We start from the raw sequence: 16,051 nt of genomic DNA, 5'->3' as shown, positions 1-16,051 counted from the left end.
ATTATTTTATGAATCATTGGTCCAGCGGTAAGTAAATAACAGAAAGCTTGTAGATCACCGTTTATTTCCATATTATTGAATTGTGGAACGAGAAGGGAAGATCGCTTGCCTGATAGGAAATGCTACGATTGTATATCAACGGTAACAATATCACGAAGTATTGAATTGACGTCCTGGTGCTTATCCTGTACTAGCTTTTGCCCGCGGCTCCGCCCGCGTTACAAAGTTTTTCGGGCTAAAGTATTCCGTTATAAAAGTCACGCTATATATTTTCCCGGGAGCCTATGTTCTTCCCAGGGTCTCAAACTGTCTCCATACCAAATTTCATCTTAATATGTTGGGTAGTTTTTGAGTTTAACACGTTCAGGCAGTCGGATGCAGCGGGGGGACTTTGTTTTATAATATATTTTTGTAGAACTTTTTAAGAGGAACAATCCCGTTATACATCATTGTTGCATAACTTTAACTGAAGCTCTCAAAACTAATAAATTTTCCCCGTTTTTGCAACATGTTTCATTACTGCTTCGCTCCTATTGGTCATAGCTTGATGATATATAGCCTATAGCATTTCATAAACAAAGTGCTATCCAACACAAAAATATTTTTTCAGTTCGATCTGATAGTTCCTGAGATTAGCCATTACTGCTCCGCTCTTATTGGTCATAGCGTAATGATATATAGCCCATAGCACTCCACGAACAAAGAGCTATCCAACACAAAAATATTTTTTCAGTTTGAACCGGTAGTTCCTGAAATTAGCCATTACTGCTCCGCTCCTATTGGTCATAGCGTGATGATATATGACTGAGCACTCCAAAAACAAAGGACTATTCAACCCAAAAAGAATTTTTCAGTTCGAATCGGTAGTTCCTGAGATTAGCCATTACTGCTCCGCTCCTTTTGAATATAGCGTGATGATATATAGCCTATAGCACTCTACGAACAAAGGGCTATCCAACGCAAAAATAATGTTTCAGTTTGGACCGGTAGTTCCTGAGATTAGCCATTACTGCTCCGCTCCTATTAGGTATAGCGTGATGATATATAGCCTATAGCACTCCACGAATAAAGGGCTATCCAACGCAAAAAGAATTTTTCAGTTTGGACCGGTAGTTCCTGAGATTAGCGCGTTCAAACAAACAAACAAACAAACTCTTCAGCTTTATATAATAGTATATAGATTATATCATTTCTAACAGGCCCGCATAATTATGTTGACTGTGGAAGCATATATTTTCAGTCATTACTCTATCTGGACCCCACTACATTTACCATCATCAAAGGGGTAACTTTGGCGTGCTTGTATAAAAAAAAAACATAATATTGTCATAATGTGTATTAATTCATAGTAACAGTGTCCTCTTTCGAACAGGAAGATTAGGATACTTGCACATTGCAATAATGTGATGATCAAGATTGAGTCGTTATTACCGCATGATAATACCTAGTATACAATATAATGTTATTTATCGGGTGTACAATGTACTGAATTTACTATTTAAATATGACATTTGTTTTGAAGCAAAGAAATTTATTATTATCGCATTGACTGTTAGTAACGGCCGTGGTCACAAGTTAATTTGGCTAAATATGAGCAATTGTGGTTCATGTTCTCTTGGTAAATTCGTGAGCAATTTGCGGTTACGGTGTGGAAGTTTTCCGAGTACTTTGAATGTTATGTTTTTCTATTATTTGTAGACTATAGGTATTAACAAATCCTTACATATTCTATAACAAAGTCTCCTGCCGCGTCCGTCTAATTCGCGATAAAATCAAAAATGACGAACGGATTTCAATGCAATTTATCATGGTGATAGTTTGAGACCCTGGGAAAATATATGGGAACACTCATTTACGCGAGCGAAGTCGTGAGCAAAAGCTAGTATTACATTAAAATAATGAATAACTTCTCAGCATAACGTTAGGTTCAAACGTTATTATGCTATTGTATTTCAAAACGCCTCTGAACCACTAAATATTGCATTTCTATTGATAGTTATAGATATACAAGAATTGTATGTTTATGAAATCACCTAATCAAATTTTCATACTGTCCAATAAACAAAACATTTAAAACGCTCATCGGCTCGTTTAAAAACGACGTGTGCGTACACCCTAAGCCATTTACTCATTTCCGTATTTACACGGGAAACATGAATGAACCTGTGATGTTTCACACTATGTTGACAATCAATGAGTTATTCAATATTTGTTTGTGTATGCCTAATGATCAGGAAAATACACACCTTTATTGACGTCACCATTTGTGTCACACGTGGTCATCCCGTGCGTTTATATGTATGAATATTATGGTCTTTTTGGTTTGATGGCAGCGTATGTGATACCGGTAAAGTGAATTATTCGAGGCACTGATAGGGTACACGTAATTTCACCAAAATAGTCGCATAAATAACAGTAATGCTTATGGCTTTTATATTCGCTATAAGATCGCAATTGGCATAGCAACCATGCTTAACTTAATTATTATTACATGTATACAATTTCTGTCTGTGTTTTCAGAGATAATAATGTTCGTAATATCAATATAATAATAATAATATCAGCCCTGTATTATATACTTGCCCACTGCTGAGCACGGGCCTCCTCTACTACTGAGAGGGATTATGCCTTAGTCCACCACGCTGGCCTAGTGCGGATTGGTAGACTTCACACACCTTCGAATTTCCTATAGAGAACTTCTCAGATGTGCAGGTTTCCTCACGATGTTTTTCTTCACCGTTAAAGCAATGTCACCGTAATATCAAATAATATCAAAATATTTTATTTCAAAACCCCACCAGACCACTAATATTGCATAAGGTCTGTAAAAAGCATTTTACGGTATCCGAATAAAAAACGTTGTAAAAAAGATAATGTTTTCGATCGGAGTACCTGGATTGCAGCAAAAAGCGCAGAAATAATCCCGTTAGACGTATAAAAAGCAACGATCGGTTTGAGATAGCGAGCTATTGATATTTCGTAGCGTTCCGTCAGTTCAGAATCCAGGCTGCACTCCCAAGCGCCACTCAACAAGGATACGCTCCATCGAACTAATTTAATTAATTGATTCGTGTCGTCCACCATCCAAACGTTTTTCAATTCAACAATTTTTCAAATCAAACCATTTAATACTCACTCTACAACCTTCAAAATACAGTTGCATTTCGAAAGTCAAGTTGCTGCAGTCTCTCTGGAATAAACTGGACGATGTTGAGCAATTGATTTGTGTATCAAAATGGATTTTATATGGAGATGGATGGATAGATATTAAGAATTCGGTTCATTACAGTTGAGATGCGTGATTATTTATGTTTGGCTGCTCTGAGGCTGTAGTCAAAATGCGTTTCTACAATCGAATGAAATAAATGTATGGGAATGGCATACTAACGATAAGACATTCGGTCAGATATGTCATTTAAATACACAAAGTTAGCGTTAACGATTGTAGAAAGGAAAAAACAAAGATCCCTTGTGATCAACTAATTTAACTAGATGTGTTTTGATTTTGTTATAAAGACATATGTAGTAAATCGTCTTCAATATCTTTGTCTTGATTAATCGGTTACGTCTCTTGGGCCTTTATTTTGATGATCGAGATAGTTAATATGACGTTTGAGAAATTATAGTATCGTTACACTTTATCATAATGAGGATAGCTGCCGTTATGACTATAAAACGGGAGGCTTTGAGGTTTGACTCTCGCAGAGAGAATAGAGAAGAATAGAGGAATGTCAGTGTTAACATTTTTTCCTGAACACACGTTCAGGGATTACATGATTCCTGTCTAAGTGTTGGTGGACGAAATTCGAAATTCCTAATATGCATGTTGTACCTGATACAAGTCTACCGGAAGACTTATATCTCAGTACACTACCATGTTGTGTACACTACCATCTTTATCACCATTCGTAGCGAAGTCTCAAATACCCGCAGTGAAGCTCTTACGACCTAATTATGCCTTACAAGTGCTTTCTCGTCTTTTCGCTTTGGCGCTCACTAGGGCTCTTAACGCTTTGTGGACTTTCGTTCTGAAAGAAGCCATATTGCGTGTAGGGTAAAGTCTATATACCTTTGATCAGATGAAAATATATTCAATATTTTGATCTGATCAAAATTCATGATAGTTGGAAAGTTTAAAAACTTCCGTGAAATATTGCTTATGGGAAATGCATGAGTCATACAATTCGGAATAGCAATAGTGGAATAAATCCCTTAAGTCTCTGAACGAGGAACGCGATGTTGGTTCACCGTAAGCCGCCCAACATTATTCAACTACGAAGTATGTTTCGACATGTTTCGGCTTTTAGAAGTAACTAAAGGATGAGTCATGGGTACGAACTTTGTTCTCTGTCGTGAATTGTAAGTCAACACTGTGATTTGAAGTTGCTCACAAATCTATCAATGGTTTCTACTTTATTGATTGATTGTGATTGTTTTATTTCGTAAAGTAGTATAGTTGGACCTGAATAATTGTGACAAAGGACATTAAACCACCATTAAATTAATGAATGGAATATAATCCTGATTGTCATCTGTATTAAATGTCAATTGTAATAAAAAAATATATTATAAAATTATTCATTATAATATCTATTTAATCACTGAAGGAATCTACTTTCTATCAATAGATGTATTGGTTGAAATTACGTGTCTTTATTCTGCAGTACCTTGACACAATAATGTTATAATTGAAGGCAAAGCAATTAATTTGGCGAATGTTCATGAGAGTCTAAAAAGCCAATTTAATGGTTTGGACGCCAATCAACATTCCATTCACACAGAGTAATATTAGTATGCTGTAGTTAGGTAATATTATATTGATATTTCTAGAACATTCTGAAATGACTAGCCTTTATTTACAAGACATTGAATTTAGTGCATATTTAAATTATGAGAATAATAGAAACAAGCGAAAATAGGTATATGAAGCCTGGTAAATATAGGCCCTCGTGGTGGAGTTAGGGCTAAAGCCTAAACCCTCTCGGTCTAAGAGAAGGTTTGTGCCCAACAGCGGGACAATATTTAACACATTTCAAGGCTGGTATAATATAATCATTTCATTTGTAAACAGCACGTTCATTACTATTTATTAAAGTTATTTAAATACAATGAAATCTCGCCAATAAAATGTACGTTATCATACATTATATTTTATTTATTATAATATTATGTTTATAATGAACAGTGTTTCGTGTTTATGGTTTTCCCCTGATAGCAATTCGGGAAATCCTATTTCTACATTTTATTTTGATATTAAAATATTCTATATATATAAAATAATCTCTATTTCCCGTGGTCATCGCATCACGCTTGAACTGGTGGAACAATTTCGCTTATTCTTTTTGTTGTTGTATTAATTATTGTCAGGAGAAGGTGCTTATGAAAGAAAAAATTAAAGAAGTTGAGCGGAACATTAGAAAATTTAAGAAAACTTAATGACTATATTAATTTTATATAACTGTCAATTGTTTGAAATAACTGTCAGTGATTGACAGAATGCGCGCTGCAAATTCATAGTTAAGACGGGACAACGTCTGTCGGGTCAGCTAATCTGAAATGATTTTTGTTGTAAATGTGGAACTTTATATTTCTATTATCATGGATGTGCATTGAATGCATCTTTATTCTTCTTTTTTTCATTCGTAGAATCTTAAAATTCTTTTCTATTTCAGAAACTATTTCTATTAGGTTTTTGTTCTTCTTTACACACGTTCTCCGCATCTCTCAAATCTCTTCAATGGCGTTTTATATTTTATATTTGCTAATATCACTAGGTATAATAACCAACCATAACCAACAAACTCCCCCATAACCAACAAAGACATATTCACGACGTACTCGTCACGGTACGTTGAAAGCGTTGTTTCAAAACTAGTAGTCGCGTCGCTCAACTTTTCCACTTGAGCTTCTGGGAAGTTGTTCTGTTTCGCTAAACCCTTCGTAGTTTCGGGTAGACGGGGAACATTATATTTTTCTTTGTTCAGTACTTCATATATTGATCTATACTTTAATAATAACGTTACTATAAGAATGTAATACTAGATCTGTATTATATAACTGTCTACTGGGTACGAGCTTCTTATACTACCGCGAGACTAAGATTTCCATGCTGGTCTAATGTCGGTATGCTACCTTCAAAATTATTATTAATTATTCTAAAATATTACCATTTTCTCAAGAGGAATTTTTTCGTTGTTGGATTTCCCTTTTATAAATCTTTTTTTTTTCAATTGCTAACCTACAATGGAAGAATGTCGATAGTCACAAGTTATAGACCAGACAAACACTTTGGTGAGCTTTAAAGCTGGTGCCGCTTATGCCGCTCCAGGTTTAATCGATTGGATTTCATGTTATGCCATGTTAACGGTGATGTGCGTGCATTAGCTTATATAACTATTGTGACTATGTACAAGAAAGACTTGGAAAAAAAATACAAAAGAAGTACAGAAGTACTGAATAATTGATGACAAAAAAGAAAGCCCGGAGTTTCTTTCTGCCTTTCTTCTTCGGGCAGTCATCATTTAGGTAGCTAGTGAAAGGCTGGCAGGTTAGTTAGGTTAGGGCTCATGTCATCGCCGGTGAGGATCGCGACGCGTTATCCTTCTATTTTCCCCTACTTGCCAGCCCGAGCTGGTTAATTCGGTTTGTATCTCATCTCTCTTCATTATAAATGTTATCCCTAATTTAAAATGTCCATAGTAATATAAGTAAATTTTATAGTTGTTTAGAAATAATAATAATTATTCTTATACTTTGTTTTGACGTATCATAAGTGCAACTTTGTTCGCCTACGTGATAAATAAAGTAATTTTTTTTTTAAACCTAAATCGTATTTTAAATATTTCAACACTCTAGCGCTGTTTATTGAATTACTAAAAATTCTGTATATTTTGTTTCAGACGAAAGACATCCACTGCTGTACGTAAGTCTAACTTTCTTTTACACAAGCATTTGGTCGTGTATTAATCGGCTTCCGTATCACCATTTTGACAATATCTACAATAACTTTCTGATGCATTAAGATAGTGCGAGTATTTTGATATTTGAGAAAGAAAGTAGCAGATTTATCTTTTGAAAATTTACGGGCTCTACATTATGTAATTGTGCTTAATATGTTAACAGTCCCTGCATAATTCAGACAGCTGTTCCATTAAAAGCAATAAAAAATTCAGAAAGTAATTACCTCTTTCACGGAGTACGGTGTGGCAAAGGTTACGGGTCGTCCATACACCAGTTTTTTTTAACCGTTGCATGACTGCCAATGTTAATGGGCGTTGCTACAGCTAATGCATTTCCAATATTCAATAACGAACGTTGCGATATCGCCTGCACAGCTATTTAGTTCACATTTTCCTCACACACACATTGTTATTTTTTAAAAATAATCAGTTTAATGGGAAATGCAGTTTTTAAATTGTGAAGCAAATGGCTCTATGTAAGGTGTGATGAAATTATTTTTTTACATCTACAGCTGTCGTAGATGACTCGTAAATTATAATCTCAATAAATAAATGTTTGCTTGCATCGATAACCAACTCTATGTTTTTATTCATTCATTTGTTAGCATTTTAACCTCATAATGCTTTTTTGAAATTATTGTTGTGGTCTGGGACATGAATTAACACATGTTTCAGTTTACTCTAGTCGGAACCGAAAGCTTTTGCTATCCGATGCTCGAGGGTCTCGTGATTTTTTGTTATGATGCACTCTTACACATTTAAGTGCTGACCGCGCCGAATGTCTCTGCTTCAATGACTCCTTTTGAGGATGAACTCAAGATCGAAAAAAATTGACATATAGATCTTCTGTGTTTTTTTTGTAATAATTTTTACTGTTCCACCACTTGCTCATAATGGCAATAATATTAAAATACGTTTGAAATTTGCAGCATGCTCGATATTCTCCTAGACCAAAATGCAAGCTGTATAAATAAAACGTGCGTTTATCTCTTTAAATACTAATTCAGTTAGGATAGTTAAGTTCTCGGTTCTCGACGCAAGCGACTGAGAATGATCGATTAAATATTAGATATAGCGTACGGTCAAAATCGATTCAGACATATTTAAATATCACTGGCAGTGACGCAAATGAAAAAATAAAGGAGAATAGAGTCCACCTTTTAAAAATGGAATTCCATAAAAACTGAATTGACTCCGATATGAAAGCCGGGTGTAGAGTTCACGACGCTGGCAATTTCCAATATGGCACGGGCTGCCAACCGAGCGGGCTCCGTTTAATGAACTGCTATCCGGACCAATCGGATTATATCTTTATTCTTGTTGGAAGTGATCCCTCAACGGCCCGCCACCAGGGATTTAGGAGTACGCTGATAAGCTTTTAGTTTATATATGAGCTGTGTTTATGACGGCTTAATGGAGCGTAATATCTAAACTGCATCCGACATGGTTAGTTAATATCAAGCTACTCTTTATACATAGGTGTATTGTGATCTTTGAGGTTTTTAGACATTTACAGCGTAACATTAAAAAAGGATAAGAATTTCCTGGTTATTAATAGTAGTAGTCTATGCTGGCATGTCGCCATTCGCCAACATGGAAGAACAATAGGCGAGAAAATTGTTTGAAAGAGTAACTCACAGTGAAAAAGGAAAAATGTAGCATCATAAAGGCTATACAACTTCTAGCATACCATTTTGTAGCCGATGCTTTTTTCCTCGAGTTATTTGAGCGAGTGATTACTTCATTTGAATAGTCTGAATTTATAACATATGACCACAAAAAAAATTACAATCGGGAGCAGGTTAATTTAATCTGCTTTAACATTCCCACAACTTAAACCAAATCATAATTGGCCTCATCAACACGATGTGACCCATTTAAACAAACATTAATTAAAAGCCAGACGATTTCGTACAAAACTAAAAGTATAAATCGCGATCGCGCGGCATATTGGATTGCATCGGATTAAATTAAAATCAACTGCGGCGGGAATTTTACCCGGTTAGTGTAGTTTAAATTAATTATCTCAAACCGTATCTGTGTCACACAGGCGGGGGATTAGTTGGTTTAAATATTTGAACGTGTGCCTTCTTAGTTCTTGTTATGGCAGGTTCATAAACTTTGGATATCTAATTAAGTTGTTTAGTTCGCTGTAGTGGTGCTTTAATATGCGTTACCATATTTGGTACGTATGGGCTGTTTGAATTCATATTAGCTATTGTAGCTTCTTGATCTTCTAATGAATTTGCATATTCGGTATCATTCGTAGGTGTTTATGGATAGTATTTCTCATTTACTAAATTATTCCACGTTTGTTATAACTCGTTACAACAGAAGAAATTTATATTGTCCAAATATTGATTGATAATATGAATCATTTATCCAATGACTAAAAATCTCCATGTTCTCATAACCAACGAGATAACAGCGACTTGTGCTATTTTCTCTACAAGCTTTCTTGCCATCTTTAGTTTAATTTTCAAACTGCACTGACCTCATCAGTATTAGTAGTTTTATTCAAACTAATACAAAACTACGACTCCACCCCAAGGGGTCTATCATGATAGACTTCCCCGTATCCGGTTAGCATCAGATTCGACGACGTACTGCAGATGAGAAAATGTTTCATGCTAATTCTATGCCATTCATTCATTTGCAATTCTTTTCGCATTTGGGTCGTTTTCCTTTAACGAAAGACCTATATGTGCTAATGATGATTAGTAATCAGTTGATTTGAAATTTAAATTATCCGAGTCCACCTAACAGATATCTTTTATGCTTGAAATTGTTTTATCGTTTAAAGAACTCTGTAATTCTTGTTTTGTCAGTGCATGTCGTTAAATTGCCATCAGAATCAATCTGGCTATAGACACGTGCCGAAGTATCTGTTGATGTTAGGTTTTACTTTACTAGTTCTTCGTTTAGTAATATTGCTCGTGAAGGTTTGGGACAGACTCAACATTTTAACTCAAAAAGAACGTGTACAGCGCACTCTTTATCGAAATATATTTACGTTTATGTTTTGATATCGTAGTTATTTTTATCGCAGGCAAAACACAGGAAATGCAAATGAATTCCAACTGTATTTTAAAGGTGGGCGATGTAATTTATTTAAATTATTCGGCGCCATCAAGTCTGGTCTTACATTATTCATACATACATTAATCGAAGTGCTTTTTATTGTTATAGGAGGACATGAATACAAAACAGTAATGTAAGTGGTTTTAGTGTTTTTGAAGTTATTTCACACGTGGTTGTGCCGGCTGAATGAAGCACGTGGGACTCGGGCGCGGTCGCTCGATACAGCGGAGGCTGCGCGCTGAGGCCTGCCCGGTAGCGTCTCACGCCAGAATTACTAGACCTCTCTCGTTTCTCAGCTTTCCATCACTTAACACACATCCCCGCAGTCCATCTCGCGTTGGTTACTTCGCGAAAAAACCAGTTTATCGCGAGCTTTTGCCTCACTTCGTAAATACATGACTAGGGGTCTATATTCAATGGACAAGAATATTAAGGATTTCTGTCTCCCGGCACTGAGCGCGAGAAATACCCGCTAATATTATGATTTACGATAATCTACGTGCGTTGGTTACTGTGCCTTATAATTTTATTGTATTATTGATGGATTTATGGTAAATTTACTGTGAGTCTGTTTGTTATTACGCTTTGTAGGTTTATAGTGTCGAAATAGATATAGTACATGGGATACTAAACAGAATTAGTTTGTATTGTTAGGTTCGTAAATAAATGCTTTGTTTTGTATTCATATTGGTACCCACCACCAGTTTTCAGTTGTTATTAACACAGCGTGATTAAATATTTTCGTATGAAGCTAATGCCCGGGTGTACTCAATTCTAAGTTCAAGGGATATTGTAATCATAATAAGCCTTGACCAATGAACGCTAAATATAATGCCAACTGCCAGCAATCAGATTTTTTTGTGGTACATTTTATTTTAACATCTTAAACTCGAATAACTTCGAATCAAAATTTTAATGTATGTACCAATTATAATTCGGAAAAAAAAATATTGCGTCACATTTTCAACAGTTATTCAAGTTATAGACTCCGTAAAATCGTGTTTAAAACAATATTACCATTTCGAATGTACCATCAATGTTTTACTACATATTTAACCCGGTTTTGGTCGCAATAAAAGCTCTCTGTAGTTACTTCCGTCTGGTGAAATAAAATATTGGAATGATAGTACGGCGACGGCATCGCTTTGGATTGTCTTGGTTTACTCGATTATTTTTAGGTCGACCGTCGAAGGAAGTGGTCCGAAGGGGGAGGTTTACAGTCGAAAGCATTATTCTGCTAGCCGATATTCCGGTCCCGAATGGCGAATGAACATAATATTACGTGTAATAGTTTTTTTTGCTGTTTCGTTTTGAGTATTTCGCTTGGGCATTGTGCATCTACGATTCATGTATTCGCTTTCGAGTTTGTGTCTGGCTAATGATATTTTTATTGATGTAATTATTTTTGCAGATTTCGTACTGTGATTAATGTTTTTAAACAATATGTTGTTTTTTATATTAATAATTTCTAATATAAATTCAAATCGTGTATTACTTATCTGGTTTCTTTGTAATTGTTTTAACCGTATTGCAATTCTTCGCGCTATACAAAGGCACTGATCCAAGTTCCACATTGATTCTTCGATATTTCCTCCTTCATAACATTCTTTGTGTCGGAAAAGTTGAAAAAAGTGGAACATGAAGTGCGATCGTCGTTTAGAACGTTTATTTTTAATTCCATATCACATTTCTGTTCGAAACGCTTCCTTATGGGTCTTACGTAACTTCTGCAAGTATCAGGTTACTTATTAAGCCGGCATTATTGTAGCGATGTAATATTCCAAAATTAAATGTACAGTGCGGTCAATTTTCTCAGATACTAACTTCTCATATTATCGGGTGTAGGATTTTGGATAAAATAAAAAAGATGTTCGGTGAACGGTTGTACTCCTCGGAAAAGTGACTGAAGATGTGGTTATGTTTTTAATCGGCTTTTTTTAGTCCCCATACTTTCGGCTTCTGCGATCGTACACATTGGCGACAAACGTCGCACAGCAAAGTTTATGACGTCACGTACCATGAACACGACGTTAATGATTTAAGTTTATGTACAAACTTCAAACCACTCACCAAGTTTCGTATTGGCAGTTACAACAGTTTACGTGGAACCCTTCACCGTAAAGCCACTTGCAACAAATCTAAGCCGGGGCTTACACTAATTCGACATTTACAACATGTCAATGTCGTTTTGTGTCTCGAGCGACGGCTTCATTATAAATCTTGATGTTATCTGCAGTCATTTTAGTTTTGTTATACATTATGAATTAAAGATTGTATTTAGAATACTTATGTGGGCTTTGTGTGTTGCAGCAACGTGCAAGAAGATGTTTAAATTTTAGGGACATTGAAGGCAATGATAATTAAATTATGAAAATCTGATGTCTTAGGGTGACGACCGTAGTGCAATATCACTGCAATTCAAAGTTTAAATGGTGTTTGTTGCTTTAATAAAGGCAGACGCCATGACGTCTATATCAAGTGCCTCGTCCATTTAAAAAGAAAAACCACAGGGAAATTGTATAATGCTATTAAAACAAATCACTGAGAGAGCACATAGTTTCGACACTAAAACGCTAATTAAAATAACAATAGACGTTAGAGAGGTCGCTTCCATCACTGCAGGGATCACATGCCGCGTGCATTCCGTGGAACTGGTTTGGACTATACACCACTGTGTCGAGGTTTCTAAACAAATATTTATTGTTAATTAATATATTTTAAGTAATGTGTGGGTTGTGTGAACTGTTACTTTTTGTTCGCGTAGGCTGTTGGAACTGAAGATGGGTGTTTGTGTATTATTTTATTGAAACTAAATATGTGGCGTAGGCAGATAATGTAGCAGGGATTGTTTATCTTTAAGTGTATTATAACTACTTGAAGTAATAAAAAAGTAGAAGAAAGTAGATGTGATGAGATAAAGAGTAAAGTTTATTCAAGTAAATGACAAGACGAGTTAATCGTTCCGCTGATAACTATGTTTGAACTGTAATTTAACATCAAGAACTTTGAATTTTTTTTAAGAATTCGATTTTTAGTAACTGCAGATGTTATAATTTCAATTGTTATTAAAATATGAAATACTGTTTGCACACTGCTGCCTCTCGGTATAAGTTGTCAATGAGTTTGTACTTACCCATACGAACTCCCTTATGAGAGACCTAGCAAGCTGTCACTTGATAATGTTATTTATTGCTAATATATTTTGGGGTATTTTCCCTTGCGACCCTATTCCCGACAGTGTCGTTAGCGATTGATGAGTGTGTGCCAATTTTATTTCATGGTCGTCGGTTTTGAATTGCACTTAAGTTACAAATAAGCTCAGTGCAATGAACATAATTCATTGAGTCATGATGTAATTGGACTCCGATGTAGTTTCAAGTCTTTATATTTACACACAGTATCATGTCTGTGAGTACTCCGAAGAAGCGCAATTAAAAGTGAAAAGCTAATAAGTGACTAGTAAAAGCAACAAAACCAAACAAATACCCTGGATCATTTACTCGGCGACGTTTCAAGGAACTCGAAACAAAATAACTAAAGTCTAGCAATTCCAAGTCCCCTGTTTGATCACAGGCAAGACGTATATTAATTTTCAGACGCAGCGTCCCCTGGTGTGTCGGGTTTCAGTATTTTATTTGCGTATTTGTTCAGAGGGAGTCGGGAAATCGTACATCAAACAGAGTTCGCACTGAGCGCGCTTTGTTTGGCCAGACGATAAAATATTGTTGTCTTAAGCTTGACGCACACTGGGACGGCTGATGTTAGCTTTGATGCGCGTTTAAATGAATAGAGACAGAGAGACCTCTAAGTTACTTCAGTACAAAAAAAATGACACTAATGTTACACCACAACAACCTACTAGTGTAACATACTAATAGGTTTTATTGCTTACTACATACACCAATTATAGAAGCTATGATCACTACAAATTATATGGTAATATACGGATATCAAAACCTAGTGGAGCTGGAGGAAAATTGTTCACTAGTAGAATTAAATAAATTTCACATTTTCAGTTCAGTTAAAACTGTATCCATCAAAATGGACAAGAAACATGTAAATGATGACTGCTGCATACAGTGCACTGTATGCAATCCTGGAAGCTCTTAATCGCGTGACGAAAGCGATGCTTTGTATGTGTATGTGCGATAGCCTTTAGGTTTAGGCCGCGTCTGCGAACGGACCGCTGTATTTATTGTTAATTAAATATAGTTACAAAGGGGAAGCAACAGTTATTTGAAAATGTTAATATTTCTTACTATGAATGACTTGTTGAAAGTGAGCGGTTGCGGTCTATATTGTAGTTAGTATAGGTATAATACTTCTTTATAACACCTTATTCAAGGGAATCACTGAACATTTAATCATATACAATAGAGAAAACTTCATGACTTGAAAACTTTAATATCTTCGTAAATTTTCTTGTAATAATACTTTTTTTCCAATGAATGTTAACTATAACAGGAGAAAATATTACATAATACAAACCCATATGTCAAGAAAATAACATTCATTGTCGAAAAGTAGGTCCGATTGGCCGGAAATGGAAAGACATTCACGTCGCGCCATATTTTAAAGCACATGTCCTGTCTCACCCGGAAATCGGCGCGGGGCGTGCAGGGTACGATAATCGATACAATAAAATCACGATTGAATCTTATCGTTGGCAAATAACGGTGTTTTGGTATGTTTAAAGTAAGGTTGGTGTGATATGATTACGATAAAGTACGAATTTCGTATAATATTTCCTTTTATAATAAAAATTAACAATTAAATACGACAATACAACATAAGGTAGAGTGAGTATATTTGTAGTTTACTGTATTATTGTATTTATAAATATGTTTTATCATTCAATTCTAAGCATAAACGCAAAATGTTATTATATCGCGAAGATTATCCCTCCACGTTGTATTCATCACTCAAACTGCTGATGGTAATATATATCTTATATCCGCCCGGATAGCGACCACCGTACACAAAGTGTTAAAACCGACCATACTGGCACGTGTAAGTGTGTCGCGTTCCGGGATCAGCCTGTGTATATCCGGCACCAACAGGCCGGCATAATTGTGTCGACTGCCGAGGGGTAATCATCTCTAGTAAGTCGATGTTCTATTGGATCCCACTATACTTACCATCAGGTGCAGTGGGGTACCTTTGCCGTACAGGTTTATATAAAAAAAACTCAAAGGCGGCTTACCTATCACCCATTGCAACATGTATATTCAATCAATACTGAGGGTATAGGGAATATTCTAATCTCGTTAGTCTTTCGATTCGATCACGATTCATAACGCATCTATCGCATCCCTAATGACATATTCGCTATACTTAATCCGATTTCAGTCGAGGCATATAATTCAAAATATACTTTATCATAACAACGGTAGGGTTTAATTCGCAATAACGTTATACGGATCGAAATCGAAGGTGTGGAACAGCCGATCGTAGATACCCAAGGTGGGTCCGAGATAATGCGGTTCATTGACCCCGGCTGGACTGCTCCCCTTATTGCGAATTCTTATTAAGTAACTTTTAGGGATAGGTACTATTAAGAGATGGCAGATTGTCGTAGTCAGCCTATCACAAATGTTTCGTGACTGTTTAAAAGCTTGAATATTTTGAAAGACGTTGAAACTCAGCTGTTGTAAGAAATGTACGTAATAATGACCCCATGAATCCTCTACTACTGAGTAGAGGATTCATACTGAGAGTATTTAGGTTTTAATTCAATTCTTCATTTTAGGGTTAGAGACCTATTTTATTCTTTTAAACCTGGTATAACAGAATACTTGAAAAGAAGCTACGGCGTCCTCATAGCGAGAATCGAACACCCTATCCATTTTTAAACCACTCTCTTACATCGCAACAAGTGCTGAGAATGTCGAGTTATCGATTAATTCGTTTACAGATTTTACAAAACCATTGAAATTACCCGTCGATAAAATGTGGCATTGAAAACCAAATAGCTCACGTATGGAAAAATAAATATTTGAATAGAATAGTAT

General features: G+C 35.7%; 1 protein-coding gene across 1 annotated transcript in view; it reads left to right on the top strand.

Moving 5' to 3' along the window:
- LOC115444836 (protein tweety) overlaps positions 1-16,051 on the top strand; it is a 93,877-nt gene that overhangs the window by 17,799 nt on the left and 60,027 nt on the right. Inside the window, exon 2 of the mRNA XM_037437864.1 lies at positions 6,900-6,918. The gene's annotated coding sequence lies outside the window, so the exon portion shown is untranslated. The remainder of the gene's footprint in view (positions 1-6,899; positions 6,919-16,051) is intronic.

Source organism: Manduca sexta, chromosome 12, assembly GCF_014839805.1.
Source record: "Manduca sexta isolate Smith_Timp_Sample1 chromosome 12, JHU_Msex_v1.0, whole genome shotgun sequence".
NCBI lineage: Eukaryota > Metazoa > Arthropoda > Insecta > Lepidoptera > Sphingidae > Manduca > Manduca sexta.
This window is presented reverse-complemented; position numbering and strand designations above follow the sequence as displayed.